The sequence below is a fragment of the Lathyrus oleraceus genome, chromosome 4 (assembly GCF_024323335.1).
Source record: "Lathyrus oleraceus cultivar Zhongwan6 chromosome 4, CAAS_Psat_ZW6_1.0, whole genome shotgun sequence".
In the NCBI taxonomy this organism is placed as follows: Eukaryota; Viridiplantae; Streptophyta; class Magnoliopsida; order Fabales; family Fabaceae; genus Lathyrus; species Lathyrus oleraceus.
In genome coordinates, this window is record NC_066582.1 from 64,540,700 (window position 1) to 64,546,097 (window position 5,398).

Consider the following 5,398-nt stretch of genomic DNA (forward strand, 5'->3'; position numbering starts at 1 on the left):
GGCGCTTTTGTGAAAGCGCCCTCTAAGGTTACCCTTAGAGGGCGCTTTTGAAAAAGCGCTCTCTAAGTCCATGTACATTTCCAGTTTATAAAGCGCTTTTGGAAAGCCTTAGAGAGCGCTTTCATAAGCGCCCTCTTAGGCCCCCTTTAGAGGGCGCTTTTTTTCCACAAGCGCCCTCTAATGTCCCCTTTAGTAAACATTAAAATTATAACATACTGCGCGTTTTGTTATTTCACTATCTGTTATTAGCATTCTTTTTCATGTTAGGGTTCTGAGGCGTTTTCCTTCCACCTCTGTTAGATCTACATGCGCGTTTCCTCCTTCTACCAATCAAAGGTACACGCTTTTCCCAATTACGGTTTTATGTTATTGCTTTGTTTTAGCTTTGCCCAATTTCTATTTTACCTTATTACTGCGCGTTTCCTCCTTCTACGTTTGTTTCGACCATGATAGCGGATGCACTAGGAAATTGACGGTTGGTTTTTAGTGACCATGATTGCGGATGCAATGGGTTATACGACCTATGAACATCTGATTTTGTGTCAACACCAGTATCATTAGAAACCTAGGTTCGAATGTGTTTGAACTCTTCTGAAATTGTTTTTTATTTATTCTAATTAGTAATGGATAATACATGGATGTCTTCCAATCGATTGTCGAGAGAGTACGAGAATGGGGTATCAGAATTCGTTAAGTTTGCCGTTGCGCACGCCGAAGACCCCAGTAGAATGATATGTCCTTGCTTGGGTTGTTGTTATGGGAAACGGGTTGACGCAGTTCAGTTGACATCGCATCTAATGAGGCATGAAATTGATCGAAGTTATACATGTTGGAATTTGCATGGTGAGAAAAGTAACGAGAATGTTGAACCGGGGGATAGTACGACCTATGCCTCAAACTACAGTGGCGCAGATACATACGATTGTGATCGAGTTGAAGAGATTGCAGAAGCACTTGAAGGAGATCTTAAGGATTGTCCCGAAATGTTTGAGAGGTTGGTAAGTGATGCAGAGAAACCTTTGTATGATGGTTGCACTAAATTCACAAGATTGTCTGCGGTATTAAAGTTGTACAACTTAAAGGCGGGCAATGGGTGGTCGGATAAAAGTTTCACAGAGTTATTAGCCCTTTTGAAAGATATGCTTCCTGAGGATAATGTTCTTCCCAATCGAACATATGAGACCAAAAAGATGTTGTGCTCTATTGGCATGAGCTATGATAAGATACATGCATGTCCAAACGATTGCGTTTTGTTTCGAAATGAGTATGCATCGTTAAATGAGTGTCCTAAATGCGGTGTCTCGCGATATAAGAACAAGTTGTCTCCAGCAAAGGTCTTGTGGTATTTTCCTGTTATTCCGAGATTTAGACGCATGTTTCGTAGTGAAACCGATTCAAGACACTTGACCTGGCATGCAGATGAAAGAATTATAGATGGAAAGTATCGACATCCGGCAGATTCACCACAGTGGTTGAAAATTGATAATGATTATCCTGAATTTGGAGAAGAATCAAGAAACCTTCGCTTGGCATTATCTACTGATGGAATGAACCCACACGGTATCCAGAGTATCTCACACAGTCCATGGCTATGTATGAAGCGTAAGTACATGATCTTGTCTATGTTGATTTCTGGACCTAAACAACCAGGGAATGACATAGACGTGTACTTGAAGCCCTTAATCGAAGATTTAAAGATTTTGTGGGAGACCGGTGTGGAGGTTTATGATGGATATAGGAAAGAAAGTTTCAACTTGAGGGCGATGTTGTTTGGCACAATTAATGATTTTCTAGCATACGGAAATCTATCAGGGTATAGCATAAAAGGTCAATGTGCGTGTCCTGTTTGTGAAGATAAAACAGATTGGAAGCGCTTGGAGTTTGGTCAGAAGAATGTCTTTCTCGGTCATCGGAGATTCTTAAATTCAAATCATCACTACCGTGGATGGAGAAAGGCGTTCAATGGAGAGACAGAACAAGGCAGAGCTCCACCTATATTGACGGGTGATCAAATTTTTGAAAAGGTGAAAGATTTGGATACTCAGTTTGGCAAGCCTTTTGCCCACACACTTGTCAAAAGTGGGTGGAAGAAGAGGTCAGTTTTTTTTGAATTGCCGTATTGGAAGTCCTTGTATGTGAGACATTTTCTTGATGTTATGCATATTGAAAAAAATGTATTTGAAAGTGTTATTGGCACGTTACTCAATATACAAGGAAAGTCTAAGGATGGCCTTAAGGCAAGAAAGGACTTGATAGCGATGGGAATAAGAACTGAATTAGGACCCTTGAAGAAAGGAAAACGAACATATCTACCGCCTGCTGCTTATACTCTATCTAGAAAGGAGAAAAAAACATTGTGTAAGTTTCTAAGTGAAGTTAAAGTTCCAGAAGGGTACTCTTCAGATATTAGAAGACTTGTGTCTATGAAAGACCTCAAGTTAAAGAGTTTAAAGACCCATGATTGCCATGTTATAATGGAACATTTTCTCCCAATAGGTATACGTTCTATTCTTCCTGAAAAAGTAAGAAGCTCTATAACTAAGTTGTGTTCTTTCTTCAAGTCAATTTGCAGTAAGGTGATCAATCCTGCGATCTTACCAATGTTGCAAAAAGAAATCGTTATTACTTTGTGTGAGCTTGAAATGTTTTTTCCTCCATCATTTTTTGACATAATGGTACATCTAGTTGTTCATCTTGTGAAAGAGACACAATTGTGTGGACCAGCTTATATGAGATGGATGTACCCTGTTGAACGTTATATGAAAATATTAAAAGGGTACGTGAAGAACCGAAGTCGACCAGAAGGTTGTATGGTTGAAAGATACATTGTTGAAGAAGCGATTGAGTTTTGTACTGAATATTTGTCTAATGTTCAGTCAATCGGACTCCCCAAGTCTCAGCTTGTCGAAAAGAAAGAAGGAAAACATCTAATTGGAAATAAAATCGTGGCAGTATCAAGGGTCGAACGGGATCAAGTGCATTTGTATGTTCTGCACAATGAGAATGAGGTTGAGCCGTATGTTGAAATTCACAAGGATGTTCTCCGAGGTTTAAATCCCAATAGAAATGAAAATTGGATAGTACGAGAGCACAATCGATGTTTTATACCTTGGTTTAAGGATCATATTTATTCAAAGTATTATTCAGATCCCGCTTCAATAACAGAAAGGTTGAGATGCTTAGCATATGGTCCAAGTTTCCATGTTTTTTCTTATAGCGCATACGCGATTAATGGATACACATTTTATACCAAAGAACAAGATGATAAAAGTACTATGCAGAATAGTGGTGTCACCGTGGTAGCTGAAGCAATGCACATATCAAGTGTGAAGGACTTAAACCCCAAATTTGCAAATCTGTCGTATTTTGGTGTTATCGAGCGCATTTGGGTGTTTGATTATGAGAAGTTTCAGATTCCTATATTTGGTTGCAAGTGGGTTGAAAATAATAACGGCATTCGAATGGATAAGTCAGGATTTTTGCAAGTGGATCTTAATAGGGTGGGATACAAAGATGAGTCTTTTATTCTAGCCTCTCAAGCTAGACAAGTGTTCTATGTCAATGATCCGAAAAGTACGAAATGGTCTATAGTTCTTTTTTCCAACAAAGTAATTGATGAAAACACTGGAGATCAAGGTGATATTGATGTTGAGATTGAATCGTTTACCAGAAATGATCAAGATGAGAATATTATATCAAATGATTCATATATTAGAAATGATCATAATGAGGGTATTTGGATCAATCCAACCGTCCGTGTTGTTAAGAGACATGTAGAACATATTCCAACCAAGAAAAGAAAGAGAACTTAGTGAAAAAGGTACAGGTCAAATGATTTTAATTGTTTTCTTTATTACAGGTAAAATGACTTTTATGATTTTAATTGTTTTTACATTTGTCATCTGATTTTAATTGTTTTCTTTTTTACAGGTAAAATGATGATGCTGGATATTTGTTTAGATGGAGATGCTCTATTGTCGTCAAGCCTCATTCGCGTAGATGATGATGCTGGATATTTGAAAGTATCCCTCTACGACAATGGAACATGTCCATCTAAACATATATCAATTCTATCTTCAAAAGATAAGGGTTCAATGTTGGCAAGTTACATTGGTTTCCTTGTTCGACAACATATTCCGATTACATGTGATAATTGGAGAAGTCCGGACTTGAAGGTTGGCAAAGAAAAAATATGGTCGGAGATACAGGTACTTACCATATATTGTTATATGTTTTTTGTTGCATCAACTTTGCAGCCCTGTATTGTAGGCAGAATTTAGGACTTCTCAAAGTTGATTTCTTGTTACTTTGTCGTTCATAAAATACACCACTAAATTCTCTGCGTTTAATTTTTAATTTTTTTTCATCAGGCTTGTGTCTCAATAGAGGATGGGTATCTACCTAAAGTTACTTTTGTAGTGGTCCAAAAGAGACATCACACCCGTCTCTTTCCTGTCAACCCCAAAGAGACCGATAGAAGTGGAAATATTATGCCAGGTTTTTTCAATATATTTCTCAACGCAGCTGGTATATATTATCATTTGAATTTATCACGTTTTGCTGATTTTGTTGTTCTAAATTGTCAAAGGAACCGTGGTAGACACCAGCGTTTGTCACCCTAGGGAATTTGATTTTTACCTTAACAGCCATGCAGGAATTCAGGTAATATTAGCTATGTCATTTAACTTTATGCCATTGTTTACTATTTGTTGCTCAATCGCCTTTTGACAGTTCTGTGTTATTTGCATTTGGACGTGTTCTTTTTGCAGGGGACTACTTATGCTGCCATTTGTTGTTTTGGTTGAGCCTTATTTTGTATGGATGTGCGATAGAACTACTAGACAGCTTTTGGATATACAGAACATGTTTGCCACCATGGGTGGATGGGCGTTTTTGTTTAGTATTGGTTAGAACTACTAGACAGCTTTTGGATACAGTGGTCACTGGGTGTTGGTTGCTATGTTTTATTCTCTTAATTGTAGTACTTTGAGAATATGTTGTTGTATATTGTTGATCAAAGAATCATATATTAATGTTGTATATATGGAGGATTAATGTTGTATATAAATGGATTCATGTTGTATATGTCAATGGATTAATGGTGTATAACATTGGATTAAAGGATGAAATCAATATGAATTTTACACTTTTGCAGCATGCGAACAGGTTACCAATTAAATATATATCCACTGTTTTTCAAACAAATTTTTTTAAAATAACTAACACTTTAGAGGGCGCTTTGTCCAGAAAGCGCCCTCTAAACACTTTACATTGACAACTTTAGAGGGCGCTTTTTCCTGAAAGCGCCCTCTAAACACTTTACATTGACAACTTTAGAGGGCGTTTTTTCCTGAAAGCGCCCTCTAAACACTTTACAATGACAACTTTAGAGGGCGCT

At 37.6% G+C, this 5,398-nt stretch overlaps 1 long non-coding RNA gene across 1 annotated transcript; it reads left to right on the forward strand.

Annotated features, from left to right (window-relative positions):
* The first annotated feature begins 4,368 nt into the window (after positions 1–4,368).
* LOC127135167 (uncharacterized) lies at positions 4,369–4,951 on the forward strand. The gene is made up of 3 exons (XR_007808456.1): positions 4,369–4,497; positions 4,589–4,662; positions 4,770–4,951. It is a non-coding gene; the product is annotated as an uncharacterized LOC127135167 (long non-coding RNA).
* The last annotated feature ends 447 nt before the right edge of the window (positions 4,952–5,398 follow it).